At 37.8% G+C, this 22,592-nt stretch overlaps 1 long non-coding RNA gene and 5 other non-coding genes across 6 annotated transcripts; all 6 read left to right on the top strand.

Annotated features, from left to right (window-relative positions):
• Positions 1–12,591: 12,591 nt before the first annotated feature.
• Positions 12,592–20,860, top strand: LOC147580355 (uncharacterized). The gene is made up of 4 exons (XR_015251929.1): positions 12,592–12,700; positions 17,113–17,229; positions 17,605–17,649; positions 19,517–20,860. It is a non-coding gene; the product is annotated as an uncharacterized LOC147580355 (long non-coding RNA).
• On the top strand, positions 13,992–14,072 carry LOC112856635 (small nucleolar RNA SNORD115). The gene has a single exon (XR_003223189.1). It is a non-coding gene; the product is annotated as a small nucleolar RNA SNORD115 (small nucleolar RNA).
• Positions 17,280–17,360, top strand: LOC112856634 (small nucleolar RNA SNORD115). The gene has a single exon (XR_003223188.1). It is a non-coding gene; the product is annotated as a small nucleolar RNA SNORD115 (small nucleolar RNA).
• LOC112856636 (small nucleolar RNA SNORD115) lies at positions 19,235–19,314 on the top strand. Its single transcript, XR_003223190.1, has one exon. It is a non-coding gene; the product is annotated as a small nucleolar RNA SNORD115 (small nucleolar RNA).
• On the top strand, positions 20,447–20,527 carry LOC112856603 (small nucleolar RNA SNORD115). Its single transcript, XR_003223160.1, has one exon. It is a non-coding gene; the product is annotated as a small nucleolar RNA SNORD115 (small nucleolar RNA).
• A 1,243-nt stretch (positions 20,861–22,103) lies between the features above and the next one.
• LOC112856620 (small nucleolar RNA SNORD115) lies at positions 22,104–22,184 on the top strand. Its single transcript, XR_003223175.1, has one exon. It is a non-coding gene; the product is annotated as a small nucleolar RNA SNORD115 (small nucleolar RNA).
• The last annotated feature ends 408 nt before the right edge of the window (positions 22,185–22,592 follow it).

The raw sequence follows: 22,592 nt of genomic DNA, 5'->3' as shown, positions 1-22,592 counted from the left end.
AGTGGTATTATATATATATATATATATATATATATATATACTATACAATACTACATATACTATGTGTATATATATATATATACTATATATATATACATATACTATATTATATACATATACTACAGTACATATACTATATATATATATGATGTGTACCATATATATATATATATATATATATATATAGTGTGTGTGTGTGTGTGTGTGTATAAACTCCCTTTTCTTGTTTGCTTTCTTTCTTAAATTCCAAGCTAAAGTGTATTATACTAAGTGAAATAAATCAGTTAGACAATGACAAATACCATATGATTTCACTCATATGTGGAATTTAAGATACAAAACAAATGATGATAAAGGATCATAAATGAAAAAAAGAGAGAGGAAAACCAAGAAACAGCTGGTTATCAGTCTGCTCAATTTTTCTATTTCTTCCTTTTTCAGTTTTGGTAGTGTACATGTTTCTAGGTACTTATGCATTTCTTCCAAGTTGTTCTTCCAAGTTATTGTTTTTCAAAATATTCTCTTATAATTGTTTGTATTTATGTGCTGTTTGTTATTTCTACTTTAATATTTATGAATTTATTTATTTGGGTTTTTTTCTTTTTTCTTTTTGATAAGTCTGCCTAGGAGTTTATCAATGTTAGAAATTTTTTCAAAGAACCACATCCTGGTTCCCTTGATTTATTCTATCTTTTTTTGTTTGTTTGTTTGTTTGTTTCTATATCATTTACTTCTCCTCTAATCTTTATTATTTCCTATATTCTTCTGGCTTTGGGCCTTGTTTATTGTTCTTTTTCTAGTCCTTTAGGTGAAAGATTAGGTTGTTTATTTGAGATTTTTCTTGCTTCTGGAAGTAGACCTGTATTGCTATAAACTTCTCTCTTGGAACTGCTTTTGTGCCTCCCAGAGGTTTTGGACCATTGTGTTTCCACTTTAATTTGTTTCCATGTACTTTTTAAAAATTGTTTTAATTTTTACTATTTAGTTTTGATAGAGAGATAGAGCGAAAGTTGGGGAGGGTTAGAGAGAGAAGGAAACACAGAATCCAAAGCAGGCTCCAGGCTCTGAGCTGTCCACACAGAGTCTGATGCGGGGCCCAAACTCACGAATCGTGAGATCATGACCTGAGCTGAAGTTGGACGCTTAAGCAACTGAGCCACCCTGGCACGCCTGCTTTCATGCACTTTTTAGTTTCTTTTTTTATTTCCTGCTTAAAAATCATTCATTATTTAGTAGCATGTCACTTAACCTCCATGTATTTGTGGTCCTTCAAGATTTTTTCTTCATATCATTATAGTCAGAAAAGATGCATGGTTTGACTCTGATTGTCTCGAGATTTTGAGGCTGGTATTGTTGGCTAATATGTGATCTATTCTTTAGAATTTTGCATGTGCAATTGAAAAGATCTATTCTGCTGTTTTAGGATGAAATGTTCTGAATATTTCTGTTAAATCTATCTCTTCCAGTGTGCCACTCAAAGTTGTTTCCTTATTTATTTTCTGTTTAGATGATCTACCCATTGATATAAGTGGGGATTTAAAGTCCCCAACTATTATTGTATTGTTAGCAATTAGTTCCTTCATGTTTGTTATTAACTGCTTTATATATTTGGGTGTTCTAGGTTGGGTATATAAATACTTACAATTATTATATCTTCTTGTTGGATTGCCTTCTTTGTTATTATTTAATGTCCTTCTTTGTCTCCTATTATATAAAAGTTTTAAAGTTTATTTTGTCTAAAATAAGTACTGCTACTCCAGCTTTCTTTCGACAAATATTTGCATGATAGATGTTTCTCCATTCCCTCACTTTCAATTTTCAGGTGTCTTTGGGTCTCAAATGAGTCTCTTGTAGGCAACATATAGATGGGTGTTTTTTAAATCTATTCTGTCATTCTATGTTTCTTTTTAAAGTTTATTTTGAGAGAGAGAGAGCAGGGGAGGAACAGAGAGAAATAGAAGGGAGAAAATCCAAAGCAGGCTCTGCACTGTCAGCCCAAAGCCCAATGCAGGGCTTGAAATCACAAACCATGAGATCATGACCTGAGCTAACTCCAAGAGTAAGACACTTACCTGACTGAGCCACCCAGGTGCCACAGTCACCCTATGTCTTTTGATTGGAGCATTTAGCCTACTTACATTCAAACTAATTATTGATAGATATATATTTATTGCCATTTTATTATTTGTTTCATGATTGTTTCTGAAGATTTTCTCTTATATCCTGTATTGTTTTCTGTCGTTCATGGTTTCCTGATTTTCTTTAGTGATATATTTTGATTTTTTCTCTTTACTCTTTGCATGTTTATAAGTGGTTTTAATATATGGTTACCATTAGGTTTGTATATAATGTGCATGTAGAAGTCTATATTAAGTTGATTGTCATTTAAGTTTGAACTCATTCTTTTCACCTCTACGCCCCACATTTTAGGTATATGTTATTATATTTTATATCTTTTTTTTAGTTCCTTAACTTATTTTTAACAGAAATATTCATTTTCACTGGTTTTGTTTCCTACCTTCACACTGTCACTTTTGTTCTCTCCTTTCCATTCCAAGAGTCACCTTTAGTATTTCTTGCAGGCTGGTTTAGTGCTCACATACTACTTTAGCTTTTGTTTAAGAAACTCTTTATCTCTCCTTCTATTCTGAATGACAGCGTTGCTGGATAATGTATTCCTGGATGCAGCTTTTTCCCATTTAAATACATCATGTTAATCCCTTCTTGCTTGAAAATTTTCTGATGAAAATATCCTGCTAGTCTTAGAAGTCTCCCCTTGTAAGTTAATGACATATTTAATCTTGTTGCTTTTGAGGTTTTTTGTTTATCACTATATTTTGCGAGTTTAATTACAATATGTCTTGGTGTGGGTCTACTTTGGTTGATTTTGATGGAAGTTCTCTGTATCTCCTGGATCTGGATATCTGTTTCCTTCACTATATTCAAAAAGTTTTCTGCTATTAGTTCTTCAAATAAATTTTCTGCTCCTTTTTCTCTCTATTCTTCCTCTGGAACTCATACAATACAAATGTTATTACATTTGATGGAGTCACTGAGTTCCCTGAATCTATTCTCGTTTTGTGTAACTATTTTTTTTTCTCTCTTTTGTTCAGCTTGGTTACTTTCCATTACTTTCTTATCCTCTGCTTCTTCCATATTGCTATCCATTTCATCAAGTGTGTTTCTCATTTTATTTACTTAACCTTTTATCTCTGCTATGTTATTCCTTATCTGTGTTAGGGTCATCACTGATGCATTCTACTCCTTCCTCAAGTCCAGTGAGTATCTTTGTTATCATTACTTTAAATTGTCTATCAGGAATGTTACTTATATCTGTTTTACCCAGATCTCTGGCTGTGGCCTTGTTCTGTTCTTTCATTTGTAAAACATTTTTCTATCTCCTCATTTTGTCTTCCTCTCTGTGTCTGTTTCTGTGTGTTAAGAAAGTCAGCTATGTCTTTTGTTTTTGAAAATAGTGACTTTATGAAGAAGAGGTCTTGGGGTGCCATGCACTACAATGTCTCCTCACCACATGTTGGAACTTCAGGAGGTTACCTACGTGTGTTGCTTACATCCTGCTGTTGTGTCTGGGTCACTTTTACTTTCAGTGAGTGTAGTCATCTGCACTTCCTCTCCTCCTCTTTTAAGCTGTGATTTCTCTCTGTGGTGTTAGTAGGACCCAATCAGGCCAGGTCTGAGGGGGTGTGCCCACTGGGGAACTTGGGGGTGACTTGGCAGTATTAGCAAAATCTGTTGTTGTTGTGGGCCACTAATCCTATGCCAGATCCCTAGAATTGCTTTGGGAGCTCCACGGCTTCCAGGGTTCACAGCTGGGCATGAAGCAATGGCTGGTCTCAGTGAGGTGGCCAGGTGCCACATGCAGTGGCAGCTGTGCAGCTGGTGGCTGGGCACAACACATGACGGCTGCTGGGGCCCATGTCTTGGTGCAGCTTGGTGTATGTGTGTAGCAAGTGTGGCAGCTGTGTGGCTGAACAGAGTGCATACATGGCTTTTACAAACATTTTCACAGCAAGAACAGCCGGCTTGGAGTGGCCTTGTCCTCAGGAGAACTCAGGGAAATGGTGCACTGCCACTGAATCAGGCAGCAAATGTCTGTGTATCCCTGCCTCTGGCAGGTGGCTCTGTGTTTATGTTGCGGGAAAGGGAGGAAAATGGCATCCACCAACTCACTTGTTTTCATAAAAGTTCTTCAACATGCTCCAAAATCTGTATGAGTAGATCTGTCTTCTGTTTTTCCTCAGCATTGTGCAAACTGCCATTTTTTGGTTGCCTCTCCATGCAGGCTGCTGTCTCATTAAAGGCAGTGACCCAGCTATAACTCACCCTCCTTGTTCACCCAGTGCTGAGTCAGCAAACTTTTAAGGCTCTAGGCTCCAAGTATCACTGGTTTTATGAACTCATGGAATTTATAAAACGCTCTGGTTTTTAAAGCAAAGCATTATGAGAATTTGTCTTCCCTGTGTGAACTGCCTGGTGCAAAGGCCCATTTCTCTTCCCCCTCAACATGCACAGCTCCCTCTTTCCTGTGGTCAGCCTCCTTCTACCTTTCTGATCTTCCTAAATTTTAAGCTTCAGCTTCCTGTCTATATTTAGTTGCAAAGTTTGTTCTTCCAGCCCTCAGATTGCTCTCTGGTTTGTTGACTTGGATGTGGATGATATCTAGTTGAAAATGTGGGATGTGATGGGCTCAGGGACCTCCTATTCTGACATCTTCCCAGGAGTTTTTCACTCTATGTCTTTTAACTCATTAGTTTAATTAATTCACATTGAAGGTAATTATTGACAGGTAAGCAATTAATATTGCCATTTTGTTAATTATTCTGTTTTATTTGTAGTTCTTTTGTTCTTGCTACCTTTCTTTGTGGTTTCATGATTTTTTGTCAATATATGGTTTATTTACTCTTCAGTTTTTGTATATTTACCATAAGCTTTCTTTGTGGTCACCATGGGATTCACATTAAACTACTTATAGTTATAATGGTCTGATTTAATCTGATAACAACCTCAATGGTACACTAAATATCTACACTTTTATTACTAGGGTTAAAGTAATATATGTGCCATTGTACAGTATTATAATATTCTATTTGTCTATATACTTACCTTCACTAGTGAGACTTGTATTTTCATATGCTTTTTAGTTTCTGTTGAGTGTTCAGTTTTTAACTTGAAGATTAAGTTGAATCCACCACTTGAAGTGGTGACAAATTCCCTCATTGTTTTGTTTAATTGGGAAAGTATCTCTTCTTTATTAAAAACAATGTTTTATAGGAGATACAGGCTACCAGTTAAGAAGTAAATAAGCCATGGGAATAAAAGTAGAGCAAGAGGAATATAGTCCATTAAATTATGATACTGTTGTATGAAGACAAATTGTAGCTACACTTATGGTAAGAATAGCATAATATATAGAGATGTGGTAGCATTCTGTTGTATACCTGAAACTAACTGTGTGCCAACTATACCCAAATGAAAAAGGGAAAAAAAGTTTATTCTTTTTAAATAAATCTTGCAAATGATACATGTTAAAATGTAAACAAATTTAAAATATTAAAAATTTAAAATTTTTTTCCAGGATTAATATTCTTGGTTAGCAATTTTATTCTTTTAGTCTTTTAAATACACCATCCCTTTATCTCCTGGCATGCTTGGTTTCTACTGAGAAAGTACTTATAGTCTTATGGGAGTTCCCTTGTATATGCTAGGTTGCTTATATATTGCTGCTTTTGAAACTCTGTCTTTGAACTTGACAATTTAATTATGATGTGTTCTAGTATATGCTTATTTGGTCAAATCTGTTTGGTGACTTTTGGGCTTCATTAATTTCTTTTTTAATGTTTATTTATTTTTGAGAGGAGGGGAGACAGAGAGAGGGAGACACAGAATCCAAAGCAGCCTCCAGGCTCCAAGTTGTTAGCACAGATTTTGATATGGGGCTCAAACTCACGAATGGTGAGATCATGACCTGAGTTAAAGTCGGACACTTACCTGACCGAGCCACACAGGCACCCCCATTAATTTCATTTCCCTTCCCAAATTTGGGAATTTTCAGCCAATATTTCTTTAAATAGAATTTCTGCCCCTTTTTGTCTCTCTTCTTCTGGGACTCCCATAATGTAAATATTGTGTTACTTCATAGAATTCCATACTTCTGTAGGCTTTATTTACCCACTTTAATTCTTTTATATTTTTGTCCCTCTGACTGGGTAATCTCAAGTGACTAGTCTTCAAGTTCATTAATTCTTTCTTCTGTTAGATTGAATATGCTGTTGAAGTTGTCTATTAAAAATTTTTACTGTGTTATTGTATTGTTTATTTCTAAGATTTCTGTTTGATTTTTTATGGTTTTAATTTTTTTGGTTAAATTTTTTTGGTTCATGTATCATTCTCCTGATTTCATTCAGCTGCCTATGTATGTTCTTTTCTAGTTCCCTGAGCTTCTTTTAGACAAGTTTTTTGTGTTCTTTATCAAGCTGTTTGTAGATTTGTTTATTTAAAAATGGTTATTGTAGCTTTATTGGTTTCCCTTGATAGTGTTATACTTCCCTAATCTCCTCTAGTCCTTGTATCCTTGTATTGGTATCTGCACACTTGAGAAAGTAGTCACATCTTATAGTATTTACAGCTTGGCTTAAGAATGAAAAGTCCTTTACCAATAAGTCCAGCCTAAGATTCTGGGTAGACCAGCTCTTAGCATACATGGACCAGCAGGGAAAGCTACCAATGCTGTTAGTTTCAGTGGGAACATTAGCTGTGCCCTGAAATTGCAGGTGCCCTTGGATGGACTTTGTCTTCAGGTAGGGACATTGAATGGACTGTTCATTAAGATGGTGATCTGGCTGAACTTCTTCATTAGTTGGGTCCCCTCGATGGGCTCTGCAATTTGACAGGACTACTGGTTGGGCTCTAAGTTTCACTGGGGTTTCCTGCATAGGCATTACTGCTGGTTGGGCTGCTAGCTTACCTCTCCAGGTAGGCAGAGGATCTGGTTGGGCTCTATAGCTGGGATGCAAGTTGGACTCCCTGGTTGGGTACGGCTGGTTGGAGGCATTCCTTGTTGTAGCAATGTTACTGGCAAGATATCCGATTTTCCAAACTGCTAGTGGGAGCACAGGCCTTCTGCTAAGATTTGCATCACTCATGAACCCATTTCCCTGTGTACCCATGTCCCTTTTCCCTGTTTCTAACAGTCCCCATGTGGTCTGCCAATTCTAATTCCTCCTGTTCCATATAAGACAAGAGAGAAGTGGACATCTCAGTATCCCAAAACACTGGAGAAGTTGGATGTATTCTCCACTTTCCCCCAGTGGAGAAATCATGGGCCAAGGAGATAGTTCCTGAGGAAGATCTGGTACTGTGCCAGCGTGGGGGAAGGTGACAAGAATAAAATGAAACCTTTACTCTGACCCTTTTTAATTTTTTTAATCAATTTTTGTACTCCCCAAGTCTGCTAAAACATTACCTGCGAGGCCTGTGATTCTCAGAAAGACATTTTTGTTTGTATATTTGCTAAATTGATTTTCCTGTGAGGGAATTAGGGCCAGAGACCTCCTTTTCTGTCATCTTGCTGATGTCACTCCACATTAGCCTTAAGTCTTAAATATGTATACTGATAACAAATTTGTGTTTGTGATCGGTTATGCAACCATCCGACTTTGAAAGAATAGAGGTTTTTGAACACTGATAACAACTAAAATATGACATGCTGATTAACAAGAATCATGGAAATTTCTCTAAAAGATTTATATTATTTATTATAAAATTATAGTGGAAGACAAGATAAAATATTTTTTAAAAGGGAATTTTTAGACCAAGCTGTGAAAAGAGTTACTAAGTTTTGGACTGATAAAGTGAAATGTCCATTACTCATATCCAGGAACTTCTAACCATGACTTTAGAAATATTTACTTCTTTAAGAATTAGAAAATTAGATACCAAGAGGAGCTAAGAAGAATACCATTGGAAAATGTGAATTATATTATAGGACTTTTCTTTTACCTCAATCATATATGTGGGTGGCTTTTTCAAACAAGCAGCAAACTCATTCATACAGAAGGAATATGGGGAAAATTTGGGAATTGTGTAACATTTGTATAGGATTAAATAATTTAGGAAATTACACAAATATGTGCTGTTTGTCAGGGAAAAAATCTTTATAAGAAACATATAAGATAAGTCTAAGGTCAATGTTACCTGAGATATGATGGCAATTGGACTTTATTTAGATTCAAACTTTAGAAGGTTTTACATATTTTTAGTAAAGTTGTACATGATGTCTATATGACCACACATATGTCTGTAAGCTAAAGCTGATGCTTACATTGTGAACAGTGCCTGACTAAATTATACCATCTCAACTTTTGGAATTCCTAAACATGTATAATTCAATAAAAGAAGTCATTTTGTATCTGTGGTGATTCACAAGCTCTGTAGTATCTTATAAGGACTCAAAATTTGGTAACTGTTAGTCGTGTGTAATCTGATAGGCAAGTGGAATGAATAAACCATTCCATAAGAAAGTATTTGACTAAATTAAATCAAGCCGCTGGCTCACAGTGACCCAAATTCCACTGATTTTATTAAAAATAATATTAACTCTCTGTTGTAAGTATGTACTTCTTTCTTTGAATTTGGAAAACTTATAAATTTAGGGTTTAAGCCTAACCCTTTATCTGGTACAATGAAAAAATAGTCATAATCAGATATAATAAAGAGTTTGTGGGTTTCCCTGGGCTAATTATGCCATTATGTGACCAGGTGCTGAAAAATATCTCCCTGAGGAAGTGTATTATCATTATGGAACAGGAGGCTTGGTCTGCATTAAAGTGTAACAATGACAGACTGGTGATCATCACACTAGACAGAATCCTACCAGGTGATGTTGATAACGTACTACCATCAAGGTAAAGAAGAACCCAAGTGAATGCATGCTTCACATATGAGACCAACACCTACAATTGAGCAAGTTTTAATTATTAAGGATAATTAAGACATTTTAAGGATAAATTATTTAGACAGTTACTTATAATAACATGGAAGCTGAAGAGAAATCTCAGCTTTCTGAAATCAAGAACTTTAAGGATAAATTCTTTAGTTACTTACAATAACATGAAAGCTGAAGAGAAATATTTAATAGACAGGATAGATAAGTGGCTTTGTTAATGTCTTCTTATATTATCTTGACCATTATAATTTTGATATTTATTCTAGTTAATATTACTTGTGCATGAAACTTAGAGTATTCACCTTTTAGTTTTGAAATTGTGTCGCTTAACTTCAAGGAATTTTAAATTAATTATCAGTTGTCTCGAATATGGGTTGAGCACTTCAAGAATCCTCTATTTTTGTCATAGTACATCAGATCCACGAATTTTATCATTTAAATTTAGAATAAACAGAAAATTTAAAGTGTCATAAAGTGATCAATATTACCAAAAAAAAGCAATCTTAAAAAATAATCTTCAATGTTATTGAATATACTGATGGGAAAGAATTTACATAATCAAGTTTAATACAATTATATTCAAACTGACAATTCCTGAGCAATGACACAAAATCCAACTTCTTTCTGTCTTATATAGCCATAGGGGGCCCATTTAACCATACTGAAATAGATGTGCAAATGAGGAAGAAACATTCCTACCCAAATATTAAGAGTTAGTTACTTCGGAAGTCCCCAAATATATCATTACATAAAAATGAACCTACAGCGTTTAGGACTTAGCAATCCCCAGTTTCCATACTTTAGATTTATATGATTATTAAATTATAGGGCACCTGGGTGGTTCAGTTGGTTGAGCGTTGGCTCAGGTCATGATGTCAGTTTGTGAGTTCCAGCCCTGTGTCAGGCTCTGTGCTGACAGCTCAGACCTGGAGCCTGTTTCAGATTCTGTGTCTCCCTCTCTCTCTGCTCCTTCCCCACTCGTGATCTCTCTCTCTCTCTCTTTCTCAAATAAATAAACATTAAAAAATTTATATGATTATTAAATGAATACCTTCAAATATTACTAGTGAAAATGTGGATTAATTCAATTCTATTTCTATGCCTTAGGTTTTACCATTATAAAAAGTTCTTATGTGAAGATTAAAATGGTGCCATTATGAAACTAAAAGAGATTTATTAAATACTATATTTATAAGTAAATATAAAATTGACCAAATTGCAAACCTTATTTTTATAGAAATGATGAAATGCTGAAGAACATATTTAGTGCTTTGGGACAATTGCAGAAACATGTAATTAAGATGCAAACAAGATGAAATAAAAACCTAACGCAGGATACAGCAATAGAGAAAATGGAGAATGGAGTTGGGAAAGAATTTGGAACTGGCCATCCAGAAATGAAATCCTGCTTCAAAAAAATAGCTAAGGAATTTTCATAAGCCTTCACTTGTATAACTGAACAACTAGTTATTCAATAACTACAGTATATACTTAATAGTACTGAACTACAAGATTTTACCTACTTAGGAAAACCAGATGTTTGGCATGATACTACCTCTGGATTGATAAATAGTGTTGTAAAAAGAGTAATCATATTATAGAAAAAGGTGAAATTTGGCGACTAAAGATTGAAACTCCTGAAAACCAAACTAATAAAATTAATTTTACAAAGAAACATAAATTTCTTGTATATGTATGTGAATCTGATATGCTAGATGGGTGCCTAAACTTCAAATGAAGCAATGAAACATTGAAATCAACTTACTTGGCTGAAACAGTCTACGTGCTTATAAGTGGGTAATTATTTATTTAAATTACCAATAATTCCAGAGATGCCTTGGTGGCTGAGTCTGTTAAGCTTCTGACTTCAGCTCAGGTCATGATCTCCCAGTCCGTGTATTCAAGCCTCACATCAGGCTCTGTGCTGACAGCTCAGAGCCTGCAGCCTACTTCAGATTGTGTGTCTCCCTCTCTTTCTGTCCCTCCCCAACTCATATTCTGTCTGTATCTCTCTAAAAAATAAATATCAAAAAACTAAATATATATATATTTATATAAATATTATGTAAATATATAAATATAATTCCTAATAGTTTCACACATTTAGGTTCCATGCTTGGCTTTTTTGGTGTCTTATAGCAAGACATACTTCTAAGAGTTAGATCTTTGTATTATAAGAGGTGAATGGCATACTTTGGTGACAGATTAATTCCACATAAGTCACTGGACTAGTAAAGATTCATCTTCAAGCAGGGTTTATTCATTAGTCAATCTGGATATTGGGGTGTTCTTATTGAATTACTGGTCTACTTAATGTGATACTATGACAAAGTTTTTACTTATTACCTGAATTTGATGTGATTAATAGTGAAGAAAATTTTGACTCATTGGTATCCAGATCTATATTTGATACTTATCTGGGTGTCTATGTGACTAAAGCAATATATTTTTAAGCTTAAATGATATTCTAATAGTGGCATGCTGTTTTAAAGTCACTGACGAACTTTTAATAAAGGATCCTGTCAACAATGATAACGATGTGAAATTAAGTAATTTTCTATTTGTATTAAACCTAAAATTGATTCTACTAATGAGAAACATAGATGAATTTCAGCTCTTAAATATTATGTTAATGTCATATTTTCAGTATAGTAAGTTGTATGCTATGAATTATGGAAACTTCTTGGAAATGAGTACTATTCCCAGTGACCTAATACTTTTTTGTAAATACTGTTTCATGTGGCTTCAAGTGTGTCATTTTAGAAGAGTTCATGTGCAATGGACCATGCCAAATGATATTGTTATAACATCCTTTGAATTTATATATGTATATATATTAAATTACATATATATGTATATATATGTAATGATAAGTGGAATGCTGTGTTTTTCTGACACTATCTGAGTGGCTTTCCAAAAAAACCTGTATTGTGTAATTCATGTGTAAGGTGATCAGTAGTCTACAACCTCTGTAATAGGTCATTATTTTGAGTACTGACCAAATTGTATCATTAAGGAAAAGCTTTCAAGAACCATACTCCAAGAGAGACTTAGGTTTATGTGTTGATACCTGTCCTGTTCCTGTACACCTAAAATCATCATTGCAGAGAAAGAGCACAGTTTGGCCTTAAACTTGGGGGAATTAATATAAGTCAGGTGCCTAGCACTGAATATATCAAAACTCCTGTCTGAATCAGTACCACAATTGTCTGGTAAACATCTTCAGGTATGAGTGTATGTATGCATTTGGAATGTCATAACTAGGGTCAAAAGTGAGAACTTATTGTCTTCAGGAGTGATGATGACTGAAAGTCATGATCAAGAGGATTATGGTAAAGACAAACTCATCATAGGTGAAGGTGAAATTCTGGGGTAGGATTGTCGGAACATGTTGGAACTCATTACTTTTCTCTAGGCATTTTATTTGGGGCTTGAGACAAGGAATTCTTGAAAGAAACTCATGTTACCCAATCCTGTCTATGCGCTCAAAAGTGAAAAATAAATGTTCCTTCTATAAACTTTGTTTCAGGGATTTATAATTCTTAAGAGCTGGGAACATTCAAGATTCAGTCCTTCCCTGTTTTTCTCTTAATGTGTCTTTGAGTAAGACATCTTACCAAGGGTTGAAACACTGCATTGATAGTATATTTCTGGTTTTCTTTGGTCACAGATATATGTCAAAAAGCAATTGACTGGAGAAGATGCTCTTCTAGGGCATACAAGTTTACACATTAGGTAACTTGGATAGAGATATGGATTTTTTCTGAATAAGTGACTGATAAATGCAATGTGATTTTATTACAAAATCTTTTGTTTGAACTTGAAATTTATATTGAAATTGAGAAAAAAAAATAGATCCACTGGTTCTCAGTACAATGTTTAATATTCTCATTCTACATACAAGATAAAATCAATCTCTGTAATTTTATGGGATTTTAACTGCTTTGGGTTACTTTGGAGTCATTGAAAATTTTTCTATATCTAAACTACTATTAAGTAGTTCTACTGGTTATAGGACTAAAATATGAAACTTAAAATTGTGTGTATCCATGAAGAAACACATATAAGAATTCCAGATCCTGATATGATTCCATTATTACATACAATAAGGATATGCAACAAATGATGCTCAAAGTTCTAATTTACACTCTGAATTGGCTAGTGTCACCAAACCAGCATTATGAATTATTATTCTCAATTTAGTGACTATATTACTTGAAGCACTCTCAGGAAGAAAACTACTTTTTTACTGAAAATTTATTGAAAGGATATGAGACTTTTTTGTGCTCTGGTTCTCACTCCATTTTGCAATTTTCTTTGGCCTAAATATACAAGTAAACATATGTACACTAATTATTGTATTTTCCTTGTTCTGCTTTTGTCAAAATTGTGACATTTAAGAGAACTAACAACATAATACAATGGCTTATTGGTCATGATCTGAAAACTCACTTATATAGTTCCAAAGAATTCATAAAATGGTCACAATTTCAATCATCTTGACCTCTTATTAGGTTTTCATGTGGCTGAAAGAGTATGATTTTATGTGAATTTATATGCAATGAACCATGGCAAATACTCTGACATGAACTCTTGACTGGATAGAATATTATTGGCCAATGGATATCTCCCATGTTTACAACCACCACATGAAAGTTTATCCCAAATTAAGAAACCTGTATATATTGTCTTTTTTATGCTTGGTAAATGAATGATGCATGAAATCTGTAAGAGGTCATTTTTTGCAGATATGGTCATAAGATTTCCTTAACATAGAGCATGGATAAATCACAAGCCCGGGACAGATGTAACAATATGTTTTGCAATCTATCTTACAACTAACTACACAGATAATGACTTTGAAAAAGAGCACTGTTTGCTGCCACAGAATGAAGCTATGTGAGTCAGGTGTCCATGATGGTATATGACAAAAGTCATATCTATTTTGGCATCACAAATTACAAAATCTATATCTGATAAACATATACAGGTCAAAGCATATACATGGGTAGGTAATGCCATAGCTAGATCAAAGTTGAGAATTCATATTGTCTTGAAGAGAAATTATGACCTAAAAATCATGCTCAATAAAATTACAATGAAGCCCAATGTAGTCAATAATGCCAAAGTAAAACGTTGAAGTTCCGTATTTCCCTTGTAGAGTAATGCGATTTGGTTCTTCAGGCAACCAGTCCCTTCAGGGAATCTCTTATATAGGTTTCATGTCAACAACACATCCTCAAGTTTAAGCTATATTTGGTGAACTATATTTCATCACAAAAAACTGTTCTTCAGAGCATCCCTTAGTTATATTTTTATCATTGTGTTATTCAGTTAGAAATTTTGGAAAGAATTGTGCTGTTTCATTAAAATCTGAAGTGATTGAATATGTTTGGTCATAGATATAGGTGACACAGAAAATTGGATGATACAAAAAGCCTGACTTAAGGAGATAAATAAGTGACTCTTTTCAAAAATGTAAATACTGTATAGGGTTGATTTATGCCTGGAAATCAGCCCATTGGAATAGTACCCCTGCAGACCTTTTAGTTATACCTAAAATGGATAAGATTCCAAATGGATGAAATATTTCCTCCACTACCCCTCCACCACAGAAACATTACCATCTGTGCACAGATTGAAAACTAACCGTAATACATTGATACACTGAAGAGATAATTACTTCTGGGATCTTCACTGCATACTCAAAAGAAAGTCCTAAAAGGAAGGATCATGGCCATGATATCCAAAGAGTGAAATGCAAGAATTAATCTGCCAATTGGTATTGGCTAAAAAAAACCTGTTAAGTATTCAGATAACTACATTGTGACCCCTGAGTATTAATGGGGCTTTAAAATTTCAATTTAAGGAATTGTGGGTTATTGGTGATGACAGTTTTTCCTAATTGGCCCTTTAATCTGTTTGATTTTGCCAAATGAAACACAAGCTTCACATTTGACATTCTTCTCAAGACACAAATCCTTTAGAAGCTGGCACCATAAAGGAAAAAGATTAAAAAAAATTAGGAAGAAAAATTTATCATATATATATATGATATTGAGATCTTTGAAGCTTTGTTCAAAGAAGAGAAATAAAGATATATATTACAAAGAAGACCTTTTGCATTACTGATTGGAAGATCTTGATAACAACATGAAAGAGGAGTCTGAACAAAAAGAATATGTTATTCAGATCATGGCCTAAAAAGCCTTATGCAAGGGTTTGTCTCAGTGATGGGTATTGAGGACATTTTCAAGCCACTGGCTATCTGTCTCAATAAAACTAATTCTACATGATTTTACAGGGTCATTTTATGGGTGTTCATGGCCAATAGTCACGCCCAATTATCCACATACGAGTACTGCTGTCTAGACAAAAAAAGAGCCATAAACTTGATTTTATCAGACATGTCCTGAACTCTTTTCCAATCTAGAAACTTATTTACAAGGACTTCTCTTCGATGTTGAATCAATGGTGCTTAGCATTTTCATAAGCTAAATTTAAATGTATTTCTTATAAATAAATTAATTAATTAATTAATTAATTAACAACTTTATTTTGTATTGATTCATTCATTATTTTATCCATTAATACTAGGTGAATCATGGAATTTCAGACTTAAGATAACAATCCCCTCAAGGCAATCCCTTGTGGTGTACAATGTCTATAAGATTCCATGTACCTCACACTTGCTCATATTTTAGGCTTTGTTTCATGATCCATGATCCATGATACAAAGGAGCCTTTATTTGGGATAATTCTATAGCTTTTTCCCTCCTTGTGTCTTCAGGTGAACGTTTTGTCAATGGTTAACTTAATGATATGAGGTGAGATGATGCCTTTGATGATAGATACAGGCCACAAAGAACATGGACAAAAGGAGAGGCTCACCTAAAGGCAATAAATGTTTGACTCATTTTGGAAAACTAAATATTAGAGAGTTGATTTTCTTCCTGAGTGAAACCCTACAGGATAGAATCTCTAGAAAGCATAACTTTGTCATTTTCAAAGAAATAGGTAACGTGGCAGTGGAGGATATCATTCTTTCATGGCCACTGGGAAACATGGCACAAGTAAGTAGGTGTTCAGGTTGAAGAAAATATCTCAAATACACTTCAAAGATGATAACAGTTGGAGTATGCATTTGAATCTCAGAACACTTCCCCTAGAAAAGGTTCCAACCATGGTGTTCAGAGGGTAAGATGCAAAACTTTACCACACCCATGGATCTTAGTTGCAGGATACTGAAGAGGATTCAGATAGCTAACTTGTGACTCCATAGATTGATAAAACTTCCAATGACAATTTAACAAATTGTGGGTTATTGTTATTGCCAGCTGTTCATGATGAGAACTCTGACCAGCTAAGTTTCACCCAAGAGGGCACTAGTTTTCATACCATTTGAAGAATTTATTTGGGGAAAAGTTATGTCTTAAAGAATGGACAATCAAGAATACAAAAACTCTGTCAAAAATACTTTCATAGATATAAATTAGAAAAATTCTTCAGAATCATTAAATCAACTCCTTCATGAGATCATGTTTCTTTTATAAAATAACTGGAACCGTACACCTGGATTATTAAGTGTAAGCATCACACTTTAAACAGTGTTAGCAGGATATGGAAGACAATATAAACAAAACATACATGGCTTTTGAAACATGAACTGGAAGTTCTAGTGCAGGGATCTCCCTAGATGATAGGGAGCAAGTATCTTTTAAAGACTTCAGATGTAGATTTTCCAGAAAACCAATTCCATATCAATTAATATCATCATTTCAAGAGTGTTCCTGAACAATATTAAATTACTGCTCCAAGAAAATCAAATATAAGCAAGAAAAATTAATGAGCCATAAAAGTAAAATTATGAAAAACATAGAGAGTTTACAAATAAAGAATTCAAAGTCTGGGCCTTTGAATGAGTGTAAATCTATATATATAAATGAAGACTATTTTCATATTTAACATTTATTTATGAATGAAGATACATATGGATTTGCTAAAGCATTATAATTATACATGAATTTATTGATTTAGTCTAAATACATTCATTTATTATGTAATTAATGAAAGTGTAAGAAATATAAAACAAAAATGGCACATATGGGAAGGTGGCTTTGACAACTGTTCTACTTCTCTCTACACAGAACACATCCTCAGATGAAGATTCCCCGCCCCCACATGCACATATGTCAGCTTGGCTCCAGGAATAGGCACAAGCTCATGTGGCACCCGGGTTTCCTGCTTTCCAGAAACCATCTCTGGTAAGCATGTTCAGGTGGGAGCACATGGACATGTGGGGAGTGCCTTGGTCAGGTCGATGATAAGAACTTATATTGTCTTTAAGACAGATGATGACCTAAAAATCATATGCAATAAAATCACACTGAGACTCAGTAGAGAGCACAATCATGGGTAAGAATCCCAGGATGCCATGTAGCACTCAGAGAGTGATAGAATTTGAGGCTTGAGATTACCAATCCCCAGAGGTATCCCCCTGTGTCCATCCACTGTCAGTGGGATTCCACATTCCCAAGATATGCTCATGCTGTAGGCTTTGTATGCAAACACATAGTTCCTCCCAAGACACCTCATTTGGAGCTATTCCTTAGCACCATTGGTCTTCTTGTGTCTTTCAGCGGGATTTCATGACCAGGATCTCATCGTTGACTCCACCATGTGAGGTGAGTGAATTCATCTGACCAGAGACAGAGGCTGCAGAGGATATAGGGTGCATGGGGAGGCTCTCTTCAAGGCAATGCTTGACTTTTAGTCAGGATGGAGACATTCATAGCCATCACATTCTTTGTGACCATCAGCCCTACACAGTAGGAGGTCAAGAAAGTGAAACATTATCATTGCACCTGAAAGGGATCTTAATGTCCAGGGAGGACAATTCTCCTCCATTGGAACACAGGCCACATTAATTTGTATCAGTTTGTACTCAGCGTGAGGTCAATATTGCTAATGCACTTCAGGGACACTAAGTACTAGGTGGGCATTGAAGCCTCATGCAGCATCCAGCAGGGCAAGGGACCAGCCCAGGGCATCCAGAGACAGTGGTGCAGGAATATAACTGGGGGGGGGGGGGGTCTTCTTAGCTGGACATTAAACAGAATTCTAATAGCAGAAAGATGGCACCTGAGAAGTGCTTAATTCTTCCCCAGGTCTAGAGACATAGCTGTATAGACTAGGTCCTGTGTGGTGTTCCCCATCTGCTCACTGGTGGTGGCTTCTAGGCATAATGGGTCCACTGGTCTCTTACCAATTGATGTGGAGCAGTTCCTGCAGATGCCATCTATGTGGGTAGCCAGGACCCTGGGAAGAGTAAAACCACTCTAGCATGTATGTTACTATAAGTGAGGTTGAGAATTTTGAATAGGATGGTCATGACTCCCCCATGAGATCCCTTTCTATATGCACCCTTCCACCAAAGAGGAAGGGTGTGATTACAAACCATACCAGCATCTCTCCCTGAATCACGTTCACCACCAAATCATGAAGAGAGAAGTTGGTCTCAGCAGGGACATATAGACATTGCTCTTTGAAGATGTGGATTGTGATAGGATGCACAGCAGGGCACTCTATACCTCAGAAAGACATCTGTCAGGCAGGGTCTAGGGCAACACTTTGCCTGAATGGAGGACAGTGGGCAGCTTTTCAGAACTCCATGTACATGAATTCCTAAGAAAGCATTTCATGGTGCTTTATATCCTGGCTCCCTGTGTCCCCAGAAGCCCTGTGCCCAGGCCAGGCTTCAACATAGAGCTCATTCCTAGCAATAATTAATGCTGTGCTCTACATACCATGGCCCTCAAATTTGCATGCCACATTCAGGAAAGCAGTGTGCCAGGACTGCTCCTCAGTTGTACATAAATGATGCTCACCCCCCTGTGTGAAAACTCAGAATTTCATTGCTGTGGGTTCAGCTATATGGGTAGATATCCTTCTGCAATGTGCTGGATACTTCCTGTCTTCAATCATTGCATAATAGATTCATGTGTTGAGACATAGCATTCTGCAACTGGAACTAGCAGATGTGGGCCAGAAGGGCAGAAGGAATGCATAAGGTGTTTTAAAAGCTGAAGTGCCTTTTGAACACAAACCACATACCTATATGAAGATGTCACAGCAAAATATATATGAGTTTGTCCCAGCTTCAAGAATAATCCCAAACTCAAGACATGCCACACATCCCACCCTCCAGAAACTATCTCTTGTAAGCATGTTCAGAATGGGGGACCCAGACAAGTGGTGACTGCCTCAGTTGTGTCAATTATGAGAACTCATAATGCCTAGAAAAGACATTATAACATAAAAGTCATCCTAAATAAGATTATGCTGAGGCCAAATGGAATGGAAAATCCTGTGGCAGGATCCAGGGGATTCATGTGGCCAATGGAGAGTGATGGATTTATGACTTGAGGTGACTGATCATTTGACTCCTGGGTTTGGCTCTTCAATGTCCTTAGGCAACCAAATGTCCAGACATGCTCATGATGTGGGGCTTTGTATGCTGAATCATAACTCCTTGGCCTTTTCATGCAATAGACAATTTAGATGGTGGCTTGCCCAAAGAAGATCAGAGCTCCTCTTCCATACACACTCTTGCCAATAAAGTTCACATCTTTGGAAACCAGGAAGCATCTCTCCATAAGGCCCCACTGGACTGATGGTCAGGAAGAAATGAGTGGACACTGCAGAGGACGTCTATATATCCTTGTTAGGAGATGGTGATGTTGATGTAATGCACACCAGGCCATTGAACATGCCAGGTATTTTCTGTGGGTCTCCATATGGAAGCATCTGGGGAGGAATTTTGCCTGCCAGGTAACTGTTGGTCAGCTCCCCAGAGGTCCACTAAAATTCTTGCTGAGGAGGAATTATATTCCATGGTTCAATGGGCTTTGATTACCATGTCTTATACAGACCTGGCCAATCCCAGGATGCCAAGCCCACCCGTTCCTCAAAAGCCAAAGGCCAAGCCTACCAGCCATTGCTTATGATGCTGTATGCAACATGATCGAAAAAAACTGACCCATTCATTTGGAGAGAATGTGTAGCAAGAATGCTGCCTAGTGGTGCATGTGCAATGCTCAGACACATGTTGGGGCCGGTTTTCCCAAGATAGCATATACACATACAGGCTGAGGGCTTTGGGTGCCAGGCTGCAGCACTCCCGCCACCCCTCAATCCTTGCTGGAATCATGAGTCAGGCCCCATGAATTAGAGTATCATGCACATGGCCCACCAGGTCAGGGCCAAAGAGGAAGCGTATTGTCATAGCTTCCCTACCTTTCTCGATACAGACCCCATGCCCAAACAAAGATTCCACCTGGCATATGGTGGGAAATTGGCCCAATATGGGAATAGGCCCTGAGCCAGGTGCCCAAATGGCCAACCTGTGCTTCATAAACGATCTCTTGTAAGCAAGTTGAGCTGGCGGAAAGAAGACAGAGGCTCGTGGGGACTGCCTTGGTTGGGTCAATGATGAGAACTCATATGGTCTTGAACAGAGATGATGACATAAAAATCATGCTCAATAAGATTACACTGAGGCCCAATCAAAGAGACAATCATGGGGTGGGATCCAGGAGACCATGGGGCCCTTGGAAATTGCAGGCAAATTGGGCTTGAGGTGACCAATCCCTCGAGGCTCCCAGTGTGGCTCTCCCCAGGCTTGGGGGCTTGAATGTGACCAAATTGGGCTCATGCAATGGTGATTTGTGTGCTCGTAACTAGTTACTCTGGATACACCTCATTTGCAGCCTTGGATTAGCTCCCTTGATGTCCGTGTGTCTTTCAGTGGAACATCATCATGACAGGGTCTCAAGGCAGCACCAATAAGAAGAGGTGAGTGCATCCCTGCGCTCATACACTGAGGCAAGGGATTGCGTGGTCCTCCAAGGGATCCTCTTTTCTGCCAGCCTGTAAGCTGTGTTCTCCACTGTAGGAAGGCTCTCAGGTTGATGTCAGAATCACTGAGGCCCTTGGAGGAATGCAAGGTACGACAGTGGGCATTGGAGCCCCCCACCCATGACCTCCTACGGGGAAAAGTTCCCACCAAAATTTCACGCAATGGGCGATGGAGGAAGATGCTGGGACTGGGGCTACCTGGCTGGACACTAGATAGCTTTGGCATAGCGCGTAGATGGTGTCCAAAAATTGCTGGAAACATGGACTGGACCTCGGGTGGCATTCGGGCTCCTGACTCCTAGATCTTCACCATTGGCCATGACTTATGGATTCATGTCCTTATGGGGCCTGTGGGAATTCCCCAAACTGGATGGTGCTTGGCCTGATGATAGCCTTTTGGTTGGTGCCATGAGCCAGGGCATGCTGGGGTTCTTGACTTGTGGCCCAATTCCCAATGAGGTTGAAGTCGCTGGGGAACCATGGTAGCCCCTCTCCTAGCAATAACCTTAAGTGCAAAGACAGGAAGGGATGAGGTGTCCAAATGGGAGACATGGAGGAGCGCTGGTTGGGGATGGTGATGGACACTGGCGGGATGCATGCCATGCCCCAGGACACCCAACTAATTTTTGTGTTGGGTCCCCCGGGCAGCATCTGTGACCTGTTCCAGGACACCATGCCTGCCCATCCGTGGCAAAGCCCAAGGCTGGCTCCGCCAATGATGTCCCAGGATTCTGCATGCCCCAGGCCCACAAAGGGGTGTCCCAATTGCACTGTGAGGGGTCATGTGTGGCTGCCCATGTTCCTGATGCTGCAGCCTCCATGATCAGTTTCCTGTGGGGCTCTGATTTCCCTGGTGTCCAGTGGAGCCACTGGGCTGAGGCTGAGGGACTTGGCGCCACGCTGGAGCCTTCCTTCCTGCCATCCCAGGATTTTTGCTGGTGTCATGAATGCAGTCCACCACCACCCATTCTGAGCTCTCTCCCAATGGCAAAAGGTGAAGTACGATGGGGAAGTGCATTCTCATGGCTGAATTGCATCTTTCTGCACAGAGCCCATGACAGGACATAGAACCCACCTGGTTCAGGGAGGGTAGATTGGCCCAGCTTCAGAAATAGGTCGCAAGCCAGAAGAAAAATTGCCAACCTGCGCTTCACAAACAATCTATGTTAACCATGTTGAGCCGGAGGGCTGAAGACAGAGGCATGTAGGGACTTCCTTAGTTGGGTCAACAATGAGAATTCATATGCTCATGAACAGAGATGATGACTTAAAAATTATGCTCAATAGGATTCTGCAGAAGCCCAATGGAGGCCATTGCACTGAGGTACGATCCTAGAGAATCCTGTGGCCCTGGATTACCACTGGACCCAGGGGCTCGAGGTGACAAATCCCTCCAGGTTACCGAGGGGGTTCTCCTTGGTCTATGGACCTCCACATGCCTAAGACCTGTTCTGGCCTTGGGGTGTTGTGTGTCCATCACTAGTGCTTCTCAACTCATCCCTGGGAATCCAACTAAGCTCCCTCAGCGTCCTTGTGTCTTTCAGTGGGACATCGCTTTGTGACCACTTTCTCGCCATTGACCCCACCATGGGAGGAGAGTGGATGCCTGTGTGAGTACACGGAGACCCAGTGCACATGGGCATTTGGTGAAGCTGACCTCAGGGCAAGGCGAGCCATCTTGTGGGACTGGGGCTCAAACATCGCCCCAGAG

This window comes from Puma concolor, chromosome B3, assembly GCF_028749965.1.
Source record: "Puma concolor isolate L17-30 chromosome B3, mPumCon1.1.hap2, whole genome shotgun sequence".
Taxonomy (NCBI): domain Eukaryota; kingdom Metazoa; phylum Chordata; class Mammalia; order Carnivora; family Felidae; genus Puma; species Puma concolor.
This window is presented reverse-complemented; position numbering and strand designations above follow the sequence as displayed.